Below are 16,905 nucleotides of genomic sequence, written 5' to 3'. Positions count from 1 at the left end.
AAACACTTCAGGATGTGAGCCAAAGCACAGCAAGTGCTGATGATCTGCTTCAAAAGCACGCTTCTGAATCAAAGTAAAGCACAGAAGGAGACGTGTCCATTGAAGTCAATGGGACCTTTATCACTCCTTTCAGTGAGATAAAACTTACTTGATCCTTCCCTCCCTTTGGTGTTTTTTTTCCCCTCTGATCTTTCCATTTAGGTTTAATAAGAGGTGAAAGGTAAAAAAGGACTGATAAATAGAGTGGAAGAATAGCGTGTTGAATAAAGGGAAATTTTCCTGGTGTGTTTATGTAGATTGCTTTGATTTACTGTGGCTTTTCTCATTCTCACAATCATACTCTTAGAACCAAAGCAATGGGATAAAGCTGGTGATGTTTCCATGACTGTACTCAGTAGTTCACTTTAGGGTCATACTGCTGTGCCCAAGCTGATTACTCCTGAAGGCAATGGGGTTCTCCAGAGGCTGAACAGTCTGCTCGCATTCAGCTGGTTATACTTCTGGGCATTAAAGAAAACGTCTGTGATGGCAAAGGTAACACATAAATTTGTCAGCTCTTTAGGATCCTTTGGTCCCAAGTATTTTCCTCAGAAACATCTCCCCTCACTCTTGCTGATATAGAGGGGAAATAAACGTGAGTGTAGGTGAGGTACCAGCACCTACAGTACCCTGAATGAACATGAAAATCTAGTTACTGTAGAAGAGGCTATTTAAAAACATCACACCCAGAAATAAAAAAGGTTTTCATTTTGTATCATGCCTCTTCATAACCTCCTGTAGAAGAACCTCCTTTATAAAATATATATTTTTCTTTCCCTTTCAAACTGGTAAAGCCATTCATCTTATGATTTATCATTTCCACAGAAGTGATTAGGTGATTATGCATACTTATTGTCTACTGTAGAGATAATGTGTGAAATCCAAACATATATTATGAAGATGGTGTGTATGACATCAAATTAAGACTTAACAAGCCCTTAATATTGTCATAAAGCAAATAAAAAAGTGGTGATCAGACTATAAATAAACACAAACCCAACCTTTTAGCATAGTAGTTCCTAATACATCTTTTCCAAAAGTTAGATACCACCCCCTCATATTTTTAATAAAGTCCTAGAACTGTTACCATTTCTTCCAAAGAGAAGGGTGAGTCCAGTACATCTATCCTTTCAGAAAGTATACTTACTACAAACTATACTCTAAGCCACCAGCAGGTTTGTGAGAAAAAATTAAGACAGTTGCTTTCTTTTTGTCCTGGTCTTTAATAAAAGTGTCATGACTTTATGATGTTGTAGTCTGCACAGCTTTGCTGACAATTTTGCTCCCTGAGATAATGCACCTGCAGCCTTGGAAATGAGCCAGACCTTGGTTTGAATAAATAACAGACTTTTTTTTCCAAGAAAGAGGAACGTCTAACAGTGAAAGCACCGTGCTAAAAAAGCTTTCCACAAGAATAAATGTTACAGGGAAAAAGACTATAAAAAGTGCACCTCAAATGCTTCCTATTTGCTGGCCTGAAGTCAGCAAAATCAAGTTCAGTAACCTTCCCATCCAACTGTCCAAATAGAAATGTTTGTTGAAATCTGTACTTAGATCACTGAGAAAGGATAAGGCATCAAGCAGAACAGAATGTTTGGTATGAGAACATCCAGACCTGGGGTAGGTGCCACCTAATCACCCATCTTCTCTTCCAAAAAGGAGTGGGCCTGAAAGCAGAGGGGAAAAAAGTGGTGTTTAAAACCATAATCCAAAGAGCAGAGGAGTCCTGTGCACTGCACGGGGCCTCTCTGTGATCTGACACGGGAATCCTTGGACCCTTGGCACGGCCGCTCTGAGAGAAGAAACGAACCTGTAATTCCAGACTCTCCTCTCTGTTCTTGTTCAACAACCAAGAAGCATTTCTTCCTTCCTTAACCATTTACCCACGCTGCTCCTACTCACTGTTGCATGGCTCCTTTGCCTCTGGAGAAATACTCTTTTGGAAGCTTCTCTCACCTACCCCAACCAACTGCTCCACCTGTTGCCCACACTGTCTCTCAAAACTGCTGGCTCTTTCTAACGACCTGCCTTGGTCACAGCTGAAGATTGTGGGAGACCAAGAGAAGTCTGATTATGAAATGTTGAAAAAAGAGATAGATGTCTGCGAGGAGATCTGCGGGACTCCCAAAACCAACACCTGTAGCACATTTAAGTGACTGCTTGGACTGTTGTGACTCTGTACCCAAGTTTATGTTTTAAGTTTATTGTATTTTTACCCTTCGCTTTACCCTATTTCACAATTTTCATAAAAATCCCCGTTGTTCTGTATTCCCCGTTATTCCTCTTTCCCCTGATTGGTTGTTTAGTGCTGCATTGCAGCATTGCCTTATATGGTAATCCCTTATATGGTTATCCCTTTCCATTTATGGTTATGTCCAACTCCTGTCTTCCATATATGTCTTCCATTTGCATGCTCCACCCAGAACCCACCTTCTTTTCCAGTACCTTCCAACCCTACTCTTTATAAGCCAGTGCACCTTTCAATAAATGACCATTTCACCCTCTAACTCTGGAGTGGTTGAACCCTTATTTCCCACTGAGCCACGCCAGAAGATCATTAGGTTCCTGATGAGTGGAAAGCAAGCTCTTGGTCATGTTCATCCTGGTAAAATTACTGGTGGATCCTCTGCAAATGCATGGAAGGTCTGCGAACTAACTAGGCAAAATCTGCTAAAATATTCTGCAGTTTCTTATTAGTGCAAAATCAGATTAGGTTTTGGCCTCAGCCTTATGGCAGGCTGGAATTAGACTACATTTTCTCTTTTCAGTCCTTGTACATATCACTCTTACACAAACCACTTTTTTATGTGCACCTGGGGGTCCAAACCCTTGCTGGCAACAAGAGATGCACAGGTCATTTATGGGATGCACCTCGAACGGCCTTCTCACAGTGATAAACAAAGTCCCCACTAGAAAAACATGTCTTCTGTAGTTCTCATTTAATAAACAGATGCACCTGTGCCAAGGCTTTCCTGGGCAAAACTTAAAACAGCTGAATATTCCATGGTAGATAATTATGCTCTACATTAGGTATTTCAGCAAATTTGTACCATTTAACCACAGCATTGCCATGGGAACCTTTAAAAAAATTAGCAATTTTAAAATCTCTTTAAAGTTTAAGGCAGACTTTTAGGACAGCTTAGAAGTTGTTCCATTTCTATTTCCTTAAAATTCCTAATATGAGCTCGCATTCTTCTAATGTTTGACACAGGGAAGTTTCACTGAGGCTGTTGAGTTCTAAGGATGCAAATCATGTACTGCAATATTTTTTTCCCATTCATTATGATGTAAACATCTTCTTAAAATTATTCTAATATACGCATGTGCTTTATTACAGATGGTTCTTTTTGAAAAAGATATTGAGACAGCATAGCCAGTTTTAGATTTTCTAAAAGTGTCAGAACTCTGTAGTACTCATCCAGCTGAGTCTGATCACTGAGGATAGGTTAACTATATTTACAAGAATATTTGAACATCTCTAATCCAGTTTACACACCTGCTCTCAGCCAGCGTGTGTTTCTGCCAGCTGCTTCTAGACTGCCTGTGGCAGGTGGGATTTTTCGTGTTTTCAAGAAGTAGGGGGGAGAACCAGCAGCACTCCTAAGACTATCAAGGACTCTCACATCTCAAGACTTTTAAGACACTCATGATCTCAAGAGCCTCTTGGCAGGAGAGTTGAACAGTCACAAGGTCTTTGGTTCCTTTGCCATTTCGAGATGCTCACAGGTCGTAGCACTTGCAGAGCATTCCTGGGGTATCAGCACTGCCTGGCAGCAGCTCAGGGCTCCCTGCACGAGGTAGGATGGGTGGCACCTTACACAACAACGCACAACACTGATGCTTTCATCCCAGTGTTGCACTCCCAGGGCAGGCAGATGATGTAGAAGATGTCTTGAGTCACATCTGCCTCTTGTTTCCATGATGGGGTAATTCCACACAAGAGGACCTTCCTTCTACTCGGCTGAACAGCTTGTGGTGCACAGTTCAAAGCAGGCCAGAGTGCACACAACCACCAGGTACTGCCTGGGAACTTCTGACACAGGAAAATTTCCAGCTGAAAACGTAATGCTCCTAAACAGTGTTGTATTCATTACAGAATTTACTTAAATCTTCCTCTCCTTCAGAAAACTGAGCAAACCATGATTGACATTTTGCACATAGCAATATATATATATATTCAACAGAACCTGCATCCATACAATTTTAAATAATTAATACAAATTATGTGATCTAGAAAACATCCAAATACTCTATAAAGCCACGGTTAGAAAACTTCTGGACAAAACTAATCTTTTGGAGCACTAAGAATTCTAGTGAGACAAAAATAATAATTAAATTATTATTTTGGGTGTTGTCACCCTAACAATAGTAAATTAAGTGGTTTAAGAAACATCTAAAAAAAGCTGAGGATAGAAGAGCCACACTCTATAAAACCAAAAGAGAAAGGATGGTTATTAAAACTTTCTTCCTCCTTCCTGAATTGTTTTATGGGGAGTTCTTTGAACCATGTTACCAAAGATGTAATATTTTTTTTACGGGAATGCTTGTGCTGCTATGATTTACTTCCACTATCAGAATGATATCAGTGAATTAGTAACAGCACCTTGAACCAACGGGGGGAAGCCACTAGAAAAGAATTATTTAATGACATGATATATTTTGAAGATTACAATTTCTCCAAGATAGTTTAAGTCTTATGTTTACTGGGAAACCCATCTTTGCAGAACATTGAATTCCCCATCAAGCACTTTCCAGTAGTGGATCACAGTCTACAGGAAGAGATGTCAGAGGTGCTTAAACTTGTTCTAATATATTAATAACTTATTTCCTCTGCCTTTAAAATCAAAGGACTCAAACCAGCTTTCTCCTGGACAACTTCAGATAATTTCATACTGATTTCATCCTAACTTCTCTAACTGTGAACTCTCCAAGAAGCTGGAATATGTAAACCCACCACCATTAAAAGGGCAGCTGTTTTGTTTAGTCAATGAACTTATACCTATTACTTAATTTTAATTTTTTTCCCCAGGTGTGATACAAAATTATTCCTCATCATATCAAACCAGCTGCCTTCTGGGGGGGAGAGTTTTCTTAGGTTTTTTGTTTGTTTGTTTTCTGTTTGGTCATTTTTTAAAGTCAGTAACCTTCTATTTGAGACAGGAGAAAAATGGAAGCTTAAATGCTTTAGGACAAAGAAACGCAAAATGAAGCAGAAATAATGAAATGTTTTCTAATGAATAAATGTACTTATTTCCTTTGTTCCAAAACCCCAGAGTTTTTGTGGAAAGTAAACAATCATAAGAATGATACTTTCATTAATCTATTAGGATGAAGTAACCTACTACAGAGAAATCAAAATTTCAGAGTATATTCAGAAACCAATCTCTTGATGTATTATTCCTACTGTACTTGTCAAATAGTTTGTTGTTAAAGACAGTATAAATCATCTTTATTGAAGTTCTGGGTTCTTCAGCTACAGTTATGATGTTATGCTTTTCTGAAGATAAAATAATACATAATAAAAAACAACAGAGAGCCTATTGCTCTGCTTACTGAATAATAAGCACACAATAACTTTAAGTAAAGGACTGAAATCTAACTGGTAGATTTTTCCCCCTCAGTTCCTACTTTCTGTTTCAGAAAGTTGAAGGCATTTTGAGAACGACTCTGTGTATTCAGACCGTGCTGAGCCCCTAACACAGGAAAAGGGGTGAGAGGATGATTTTTCTAATATCACAATTAAAGCAGGTAAGGAAATACAATAGGGAACAGAGACAGACTAATCAGTGTTACTTCTTCAGTATTCCAACAGCAGCCCCACTAAGCGACCCTCGAACAGCACCACTAAAGCAGTAAAACTGTTAGTGCTGGAGCATTTTACCACCCAGTCATGAAGTGTTTTCCTGTTTGAGAACATAAAAGTACACTTAATGTCAAGGACACATAATCTGAACTATAGCAAAGACTACTTATTGTTTTAATTGTCCCAAAGATCATTCCTTAGGAGAACTGCAGTTTTGACAAGCTTTTGCATTTTGAAGACTTTTCCTTACATTTACCCTTTGTTTCTGGTACAGGGCCATGGTGGAAGAGCATTACCTAAACCTGGCTGGTGAGAGAACAGGACAGGAAGAATTTTCAGACTCTCAGTAATTACCTGCACCTTGTGTGAAAACTCCCAGACAGCCACCCCGAGTCTACCAGATGTACAAATAGGACCTGATTATGCAACCCTTATGTTCCCTAATTCAAGAATATCTCAAAACACACACAAATGCATTTCTTCGTAACAATCCAAAAAGGAGTAAATTTCCCCAAAAGAGACCTTCTCCTCCTATTTACAATTCAAAATACCCTAATGCAATGACTGTATAACAGTAACAGCTCGCATAAGCAATTCAATCCTATTTGTTTTATAACAACACCTTATGCACCCTTACACACAGAAGTTTTCCAGTGTTATATTCACCTAATATCCAGTCAGCTTTTAAGGTGGGGGAAAACAAAAGAAATATCTGAACTCCTTAAACAGGACTCGAAAATGAAAGGGTATGATTTCAATTAAACCCCAAAATCCAATTTCTGTTCAGGAGTACAGTGTGACAGTCCATGTAAGGCACAGTTATTCTGAATTTACAATTACAATATACAGTATCTTCTCTTCTTAAGTCTAAACTATAAGAAATGTGACCAAGGGTTCTAGTATTTGGCAAACCATTTACCTCAGCAGTACTATGTAATATTGAAGGGTGAGAAATACTTGGGTTTTCCACCTTCTTTGGAGCTGCAAAGCCTGGATGGCAACAAGCCAGCACAGAAACCACAGTCCTTGTTCAGTTTTCTTAATACGTGATGGGAATGACAGAACTTTCAGCTGCTGGCTTGTGCCTCTCTTTGGATCTGACAGAGCACTGCCCACACACTGGCTGCGAAGACGTTACTAAAATGTACCCTAAAATTAATGTTCTTTTAAGATCATTGTATGAGTTAAATACATTAGCCTTCCAGATTCAAAATTTGTGGAGCTTGCAAGACCTAGAATACTATTTAAAAAGAATTCACACATACGTATCCCTGTAGTTATTTATGCCCTTTAAGCAGTTGGTATAAAACTCACCAGCTATTCCAACTCTACCTGTGGTAGCTGTAGGTTTTTTTCTAACCTATCCCTTTGTTATTTGAAATTTTAACCTTTTCCTTTTTAAATTTTAGCCTAAAAAGTCACAAAGAATATAGAATTTAAGTAGCTTATGATCTCTTCGGTGCCTCTGAGCCTTTCTGTATTTCCCACACCCTCAGGCTCCTGCCAGAGCTATTGGATACTACATGTTGCTACAGATAATGTACAGAACACAGGGCTGGTTGAACTATACAGCTCACAAGGGCTCCCTCTGCACCTTAGGAGAACCAAACAGAAAAATTTCAGCATCTATCTTATTGTGTAGGATATCTAATTATACTTATATGGCAAACTAAGATAATCTTTGATCAAATATTGGGTGATATAATCACAAAAAAATGTGAATTTTTAGTTGTTGATAATTTGTGAGTACAAATACCTGTATAACAGAGAAAGAAAAATACTGAAAAAGATTGCTAAAATGTAATACTTCCAACCGGAAAAAAGAACATTCCTAAGTCCCTGAATTAACAGGATAGTCACAGAATATAGGACCTAAACCAGCCTGCCAACCTAGATACACAATGAGATTCTGGCCTCACTAAATTTTTATGGAAAAGTATCTGCTGACTTGCATCAGGACGTGGTTTCTCCTGTGAAGTATTGGCAGTACTTCCATCCTATTTGCATTTAGGAATCCTAAAGTACCACTCCCTTACATGATGGGGCTCTAGCTGGATACCTCCAGAATCACACCTGTAAATGTCTATGATGATGATGGATACCTTGGTTCCACATTCCATACCCTTGTTCCACATTACGTGCTAGCTCAGTAGCCACTGATTGCGTCGTCCCAGTGTCTGAATTCCTCTCCCAGCAGCTCATCCATCTCACTCATGCAATGGTCAGCATGGAACACAGGGAACTGCAGCACAACTGGAGTCACAACGAACACGGAAATGCTACATACAGAATCTTCCTGACACTGTCACATCCAATTTCCTTCCAATATTTCGTGGCCATCAAGCACATAATAAAACTAAAAGATCCCCACAAGGATTTAGAAAGGATTTAAGGGCTATAAAGATTTTTCTGATCAAAAAGTGGAAATCATTAAGTTCCTCTTCCCCCTCCCCTGCAATTTAAAGGAGCAGCCTCGTGCTTTCAGGATGCCCAACTTCAAATGTTGCTGACCTACTTTAAAGGCTTTGCACATGCATTAAAAGCTCCCTGGACAGTTCTGCTTTCACCCCTGCTCAGAAGTTTCAATATCTTGAGAACTGAGCAGTCCCCACCGATTTTATGGATGATTAGTAGAGGTCCAAGGGTTTATGCATTAGCAAATCCTGTAGAAAAGAAATGACCATTCTTTTTCTTCTCTAAGAAGTTGAGAGGGATCTTGCACTACCTCAGGTTTTTCCCCCAGCCAAACACAGCTTAAACAAACAGATGCTTTCCTTGGCTTCAGCAAAGTATGAGGAGACCCTTTCTTATTCCAAACCAGTTTTCCTCTGAATGGTTCAGGCTTCCACCTGCAGATGCCATGACATACTGTCTCATGGAGAAAGAAAATGAAAATCTCGGTTTTCAGCCTAGCTAAATGATTTACAGCTTACAAAGCTATATAAAAGGGAGTTCAATGATCACTAATTCTTCATCATTTTCATTGTTCTATTCTTTAAAAAGTGTGGGGAAAGGCATTTTGTTTACACATCTTTGTGCTGAAAGATTCACAACCACATCTGTCTTTGCGGGCTGAACTACTGAACTTAACAGGGAGGGCTGAAACCACCGTCCAGCTACTCCCTTCAGGATCCACACATCACAGCAGGATCCATCATACATCCCTTCAGGATCCATCAGCAGAAATTTCCCTGCTAACCACAGGCACAAAAACATGGAAAAATTCCTTAAGAGCAGAAAGTAATGCAAACACAAATGAAGGTTAGTTTGGAAGAGAGTAAACGATCTTATGTATGTTCAACTCTGAACACACATTTACAGTGCTCTTTAGGACAAACTCAACCACATTAAAAAAATAATACAATGTTATACTTGTAAGAAAAATCAACCTAAAAGACAGTTAAATCTTATTTCAATTGTAATTTCTTGCTTATTTTTTTATATTACAGAACCATAGTGAGCTGTCTTCAAACTTTATATCAAATAAACTGTTAGATATTATTAAAAAATTAAAACCCAGCCAACTGCTGAGGATCACTTTGGAATGCTTTAACACATGCCAAGTACTGTTCTCTTTCTCATTAGAGAAACAAGCTCTGCTGTTCACAAAGTATAGGTGGTTTACAGGGAAGAGGATATAATTGGAAGAGGATATAATTTCCAGGTAGAAAAGGAAGAGGATATAATGGAAGAGGATGTAATTTCCAGATATCCTCTACAGAATGAAAAATGATTTTGTAATACTAAGTAAACAATGGAGCTACACGTTAATAATGTGCTTAAGTGCCAAAAACTGACAATGTAAAAACAGTACAGTAGAACTGAGCAATGATAGCTTTGTGAATTCTTGGGGTACATCCTAAAGGATGTGAGAATGAATATTTTAAAAGTGCTCAGTGCATCCATCACACTCTGACTATGAGACAAACCACAAGACACATCTAAACAGAGTGTATTACAATTTATAACTTGTGCAGATTTTTTGTGATTTAAATTTTCAACAGGCTGAAAAGAAAACCTTGAAAACAAGCAGTTCTGCAAAATCCCTAAATACAGGGATCCTATTTTGCTGCTGTGCAAAGCAGCCTGCTTATCCTTCACCAGGAGCACCACCCAGTACAGAGTCCAGAGATGAGGAAGGCAGGATTTTTAGCCTAGTTCTGACTGCGTGCTCATGTGCTCTTCTGGGTAACCACAGGAGGAGGCAGACCCAGAAATTTGTGCAAAAGTATTTACACAATCATAACTTGCACAAATACAACTTATATCCCTTGATATCCATGGATTTTCCTATAAGACATTTCTTACTCATCCTTTATATTGCTTTATAGCTCTGAATCTCTCCTAGACATCTAAACCAGATTTTTACACCTTTGATATGAAATGAGCACCAATGTCAGGAAAGAGCTCCAGAGACAGGGTTTAATCCTTAGCTGTAATAAAGTAACACATCTCTAGCCTTTAACAAAACTATATATATTTACTTGTGTTCAGATACTGCTGTAGAACCCTTTCCCAATCCTTCCCTGTTCTGAAAATGCTCAGTGCCCTCCTTGCCACCAAACTGGCAGTTCACACCTTTTCCTTGGCAGTCAGAAACCATACCCTCATTAGTATTTTTGAAATCAACTCCTCCTGTTTAATCCAGGCTATCTGGCAGCAAAAACAGCAGCTGGATTGAACAACTGGGCAAGCTGACAGAACAGGGTGAAAGATTCAGGTCTTCAAGAAACAGCGAGGTGACAGGGATCTGGAATATCCTGGAGGGGGGAAGATGAGAATATAAAAAAGTTCTGGCATGAACTCTACAGGAACCTTTAGCCCATGTTCTTTCCTTTTCTGCTTAGGACTTTGTATAAATGAATTTAAATGTTCACTGTGACCATGAAATCAGTGTGCTAACCATCAGGCTGAAAAATCTATTGCTGTGTCCCAGTCCTGATGCAAGTATCTCTCCACCCTCAATAATCTACTATATTTCAATTAGTTTCTTCCTATTACTATATCTCCTCAAATCACTTTCTGTAATTTCTCCTGTCAGTTTAATGCTGATGTTTTAAAAATATCTGTAGACGTTGCACTGATGTGCCATATAAAAAATCTCCAAAACACAGTATATGAATATGTTTGTTAAGATTCATCATTTCTGGCCACGTGCTGAAATGCTGCTGCTTGAGCACAGATTCCTCTGAAGCCCAACAGGAGCATTTCTCATGTAAGAAATTCTTAACCAGGCCATTTGTGAATTAAAATGGCCAGTAGTAAACCTTTTAAGTTCCCACTTATTATAATTGCTTGTTCCTACTAGCCCAATTGAAATTGATATGGTAATAACTAATTTAATTTGTATTGAAGTATTTGTATTTAATTTAATTTGTATTGAACTGCCTTTCATTCTTCAGTAATGAAAATATGGGGGATGGTAAAGGGGGAAGGGGAATAGGGCAGGCGAAAGGGAAAGAGTTCTTTGGATCTTTCCATTGAAATATTCCACATCTCTTCTGACCACCAGCTCTGTGATCATGTACTAAAGTCACTGCATGTTGCAGGTTCCTTTGGCCTCGCTCAATAGTCCCATCACTACTGCAGATGTGCAACAGGCACAGATTTTGCCTAATCCGCAAATAAGATGGTGTCCTAAAGTTAATGTGAATTTACAGGCCAAAACTGCCACAGATCCACACTCTTAGGTGGGTGACATTGCCTCCAGAGGTCCTTCAAGGAAGTGCTGCCAAACAGGGGCAGAACAGGAAAGGGCGATTCCTTTTCAGGTAACAAAGGTCCCTGAAGTTCTCATGAGCACAATGGTCCTGACACACATTTTCATGAGCAAACACTTCCATTAATGTCCTAAAGGCCTTTGTTGAACTTAAGCATAAAAACATGTGGATGTGGCTGTAACATCTTAAGATCTGTGTTCAAAGAGCCGAAATGCTGATGATAATCTCAGCAGAACATCAAAATAGTAAGCCCTGAGGTTGATGCAGCCAGGGGAAATGTAATTAGCAGTTTCCAAAAATCATACAGTTTGCATAGTAGTTTCTTCTCCACATTTCTTGGCATGGAAAATGTTCCAGTTCTGAGAGGGGAAAAATTAACTACCAGGTCATTTCCAATGGTAGCAGCTTGTTTTCAAGAAACCCATACCAGAACTCCTGTATTAATTGGTTTGAGGCATGAACATCAATAATGGGCAATATTCCTGTTTCAAATAATTTGCAGTAGATAGTTCACTTTTATTAAGTTGACACCAGCAACACTTTGTCTTTAAGACTGAAATAATATTCTTAGAGTTATTTAAAGCACACATTTTGGGAACCACAAACAGTTGCTAAGGAGACAGACAGTAAGGTAAGAAAATGGGTTGCTATCATGGGGCTAATAAGTCACATTCACATTTAATTCAGAGCCCTTTCCTTTCTATCCTCAAGGGGAAAATCTGTTCCTATATAGAGTTATGAACATGTGTTTTTAATAAACTTAGGTCCCTCAGAGCTTTTGGGATGGATCTTTATGTTTTCAGGCATTATGAGGTGTTATCCGAGAGAAGGTGGTGAGGAGAAGGTGTGACTGAGGGCGGGCTGTGGATCTGAACTGCACTGTGGCCCTGTCCAGCAAAGCAAATTACAGTTTCACTTGCTTTTGGAATATTTAAACTTACACCAACTGCATGAGAATATGTTAGGAAACAGTGCCTGGAACTAGGATTTTCAATGGAGCTGGGCAGAGTTAAGTGAGTAAAAAAAGTGGATTTTGATTTTTGAAAATATTCACATTTCATTAGCATTCTTTTCATTTATCTCTATTCTTGTTCATTACTAAGTCCCCCCAAATTAATCCGTAAGCTTTCATTATTACTGAGGAATCAGGTCAGTAAAAATCTCCTTGGAATGGCACAGAAATTCCCAACACCTGTTGTGTAAATATTTGCCTATATTTCTGTATGTGAAACTAAAAACATTACATATTATTTATTTTGACTACTTCAGTGCCTTCACAGTTTTCAGTCAAAAAAACAGGGGTTATTTAACCTATCCTCTTTCCAGCTGTCTAAATTTATTTAAGTCATTCCGACATATCTGTATCTAATATGTTCTGAAATATCTCCAATGCTAGAGATTACACAGCTTTTCCAGGCAACCTATTTTCATTCTTTCTGCTGCAAATAGTTTCTAATAAATCATTTTATCTTTCTTTTTCTTTTCTGAAATTCGAGTTTCTTTCTACTTATCCAGTTAATCATGGACAAAGAAAATATATTACATTATATGAAATTATGTCACAGGTTATTTTTCCCAAACATTTTCTGGTGCATACCTCTTTGCCATGACTTTTTGTTCTGTAATTGTCAATGCTAAACACTTTTTTTTTAACATTGCAGATTTTAACATTAAAATGTAAAGCTTCAGATTTGACAATTCTGCCTAAGCATTGAGGAAAAAAAAATCTTTTTTCACTGTATAAGCACATATGTATTTAAGTAAAATAACATTATACCAAAGCCAGAAGTAATTGGTAAATTAAACTCTGTATGTAAGAGCTGAAAACATGTCTAAATAAGCTTGTAAGACATTCTTTCAAAATAACTGTGCTGTAATGTAATGATATCTCTTCAAGTAAATGCAACACTAGTAATTATAATATGCATATAAAGCTTCATTTTCTGTAAATGCTCATAGCTCAGGGGTTTTTTGCCTAGGAAAACTTTTTTTTATTATTTCAACTACAAATCCTCTGGTTTTTTTTGGTTGGTTGGTTGGTTGGTTTTTTAACCTGGATTCATGACATAACCACAGTGATTGAAAAACTAGTTCCATGTGGATGTGGCCAAGTGAGAACCAGGAAAACACGTCACCAGTAGCCAGTTTCCCTCCTGATAGAATTGCACATCACAAGAAATTCTGTACCATCACAGAAACAAATTTTACACTAACACAATTGTATAATTAGTGTTCATCTTAGCATAAAAAAAATTCTATTTATATTTTATATTATTTAGAGTCTTTTTATAACTATTCAGCATTTCTCAAAAATGTATGGATTTTGCATAAAGCCCTTCTAAGTCATAACTCTGCCCCAGACTGACTTATTAAAAACTCAGGCAATATTACTCAGACATTTATAAGACAACCAAGGAAAGTAATTGCTGCCTCCACCCCCAAATCCCAAAGATAAAAAAGTTGCTGACTGTACATGAAATGCCTTCTTATTCTCACCTTGTTGAACAAAGAAACTTTTCCTTTCTGTCATAGCCATTTTTTTCCCATCTTCTCCAACAGGATATTATCAACATATCTCTGTTAGGGCAGAACAAAGAGCAAATACATGGACTGGACAAAAAGCCCAGAAAACTCTCTGAAGGCTACAGTTTAAAAGGCAGGAAGAGTAGGAGTGTCATTAAAAATCCTCAGTGGGGTTGGCTTGAATACTCCTCAGGAGGAAGAAGAGACCAGGCTGAGGAGTCTGCAAAAAAGGATCCATTCTGAGGTGGGATGGAGATGGTGCAGAGGGAATGTAAAGCTTGAAGGACACAGGCAGAGCTTCTTTATTCCTTGTACAAATTCCCTTCACAGCTTGTAACTTGGCATACATGTACTATCAGACTGCAAACGGAGAAGGGGATACATTGGTATCATAATTGTGGAAGCTCTGAGTATTTGATTTGCAGCCTAAGCAACACTGGTTTCTGTATTTGTGTACAGGTGTAATCAAATGCTAAGTAAGTATTTTGTTCAGCCACGTTTTCCAGTCTTATTAACCAGCTACAAATAATTCTAGAAGAGTTTTTGTATAATGTAAAGAAATTGTGTAACTCATAGCAAAGTTTTTTCAGCATCTTACACGGCTTAAATGACTTCTCACCAACAAGCGATAAGGTGCATATTACACTGTACTTCAGTCTCAGCTTTGGTTGTGTAAAGTGTCTGGCAAATATTTTTTAACAGCCAATAATTACTTCACAGCATTCTTACTTCACAGGTTTACAGACCACTGACTTCCAGGGAAAAGGACTACCTTTGGATATTCACTCACCAAGAGTATTTTGGGAAGATAGAGCCAGTACAGGCACAGCTGTAACAGTCATTTAACAAGTCCCACAAATGCAGGGACCCGCCAGAAGCTGTATATGGAGCTGAGAAATGTAACTGGGAGGACAGAGAGAAAAAACGTGCATGTCAGACAAGCTCTGTGTGTTCCAAGAACCTTTTTTTATGGCTATCAGTTCTGATACCTGTGACCAAACAGCTGCCACAGAACGTTGATTTGACTGATGTTTACTTCCATAGGTTAATGTTTTAGCTGTATTTCACATAAAAATGCTTTACATTCATTTATGTGAATACTCTAATAAACTAATTTAAGGGACTCTCTGTCGTGTCTTTGTGTTACAAGCTTCTCTCTTTTGATTCTTAGAATATTAACTGGCAGCTGCATACACTAGTATGACTGACAAGAAGTTTGGAACTGCTAGACAGAAGCAGTAACTGTTTTGAATTATTTCCTTGGGCTTTACAGATCAGTTTTTATCCACTGCAATCAATTGTACACTCAAATGTGATCCATGTCCATGGTACAGAAAGGGGAAAGCATGAAGTGTTTTTATTGCAATTCACTTAATTGCTTCTATATTTGAATGTTCTGGGAGGCTCAGCAGGAGGAATGGGAAGAAAAGTATTCTGCAGTCAAAACACATTCCTCTAAATAGTAGTGATCCGTTAAACCGTACAGGACCAATTTTCCAAATCCTTCAATCCCCTCCTCTGTACTAGGTTAGCACATGCTGATACTGTCCTATTGTTTGCAAAAATGAGCATGGATGAATATGAACACTAACTCTATCCATTACAACTCCTGGGTTATAAAGATTTACAACACAAACAACGCCAGTGAGAAATTCTATTATTCTACAAAGTTGAAACCAAAATAAATCATAAGCTTCAGTGTAAGGAAGCAAACATAATTCACACAACTAGCTGTGTTATGGGAATAAAATCTTCGAGTTGAGATTATAATCCACAAAAGATTTGTTCTACCTAATTCCTGGGGGAATGCTACACAATGAATTTATGTCCTCTTCTAAGAGATTCAGATCAGGCTAGTAAGCCTCTGTTCCACTTTGGTTTTAACATCACTAGAAAATAAAGGCTTTGAAATCAGACTTTAGAGGACAGTAGGTTTTCAAAACTAAGTAGATTTTTAAAATTAGTCCCTGTCTGTGCAGTCAACAAGTTGTTGTTTTGGTTTTGCTTTTTGTTTTCACAAAAATGAAAGTCTAAATAAAAGCATTCCAATGAATACTCATCCAACAGTTGCACCTCCAAAGATGGCCATTAATTTGGAGAATAGGTGGTGTATATGCTTAAAGAACAGCCATCAAACCATAAAACAGAGGCTACTGGGAAACTGATACCCAGGTACTTTACAGAATACAGAAGTATTTGAAACACAAAGGAAAAAAAATAGAACTAATACAACTCAAGTCTTGGAAGTCTGAGAAAAATTTCAAAGAATGTGGAAGTAGCCCTGAGAAAATCAGAAAGTCCATCATCAAGAAAATGCTGAAAATCAGCTCTGTGGAAATGGAGGACAAAGGGAAGGGAGTAGTAAAAAAATAGGAACGGTGGCAAATATCTGATTCTGCAACCAGATCCCCTTGAAGTCTTTGTGCCTGGTTTAATTCTGTGCTCCATTCCACGCTTACCACAGCACTGATTTCATGCTTCTGCCCATCTGCAGGATCAGTGTAATTTAAGTATGGGGCTGGTCCAACCCAGCCTTTGCCATTTGCCTTTGCAAACTCCATCACTGCTTTTCAGGGCTTTGCAGTGGCTTTCTATTTTTATATTCCTAAAGAACGCAGTAAATGTATGTTTAGAAAAGCCTTGAGAAGTATTTTAGAGAAATGGGTATTGTTATTTAAGACTAATGATTTTATGTCAATTTTAGATTTGATCCACTGTCATTTTTAAAGTTATAATTAATATTATTATGCTTTATTGCCACCATGGCCGTGACCTTTGAATGTCTCTGGGCCTTGTTACATTAGGTGTCAGAAGCATATA

At 38.1% G+C, this 16,905-nt stretch overlaps 2 long non-coding RNA genes across 2 annotated transcripts in view; one reads left to right on the top strand and one right to left on the bottom strand.

Annotated features, from left to right (window-relative positions):
• Positions 1–1,612: 1,612 nt before the first annotated feature.
• LOC113955438 overlaps positions 1,613–16,905 on the bottom strand; it is a 50,691-nt gene continuing 35,398 nt past the window's right edge. The window contains exon 3 of the long non-coding RNA XR_003530559.1: positions 1,613–1,706. This is a non-coding gene — a long non-coding RNA (uncharacterized LOC113955438). The remainder of the gene's footprint in view (positions 1,707–16,905) is intronic.
• LOC113955436 lies at positions 12,399–14,153 on the top strand. The gene is made up of 2 exons (XR_003530554.1): positions 12,399–12,575; positions 14,122–14,153. It is a non-coding gene; the product is annotated as an uncharacterized LOC113955436 (long non-coding RNA).

This window comes from Corapipo altera, unplaced genomic scaffold (genome assembly GCF_003945725.1).
Source record: "Corapipo altera isolate COAL_440 unplaced genomic scaffold, ASM394572v1 133, whole genome shotgun sequence".
Classification (NCBI taxonomy): Eukaryota; Metazoa; Chordata; class Aves; order Passeriformes; family Pipridae; genus Corapipo; species Corapipo altera.
The sequence above is the reverse complement of the archived record's forward strand: the minus strand, read 5'-3'. Positions and strand labels throughout refer to the sequence as shown.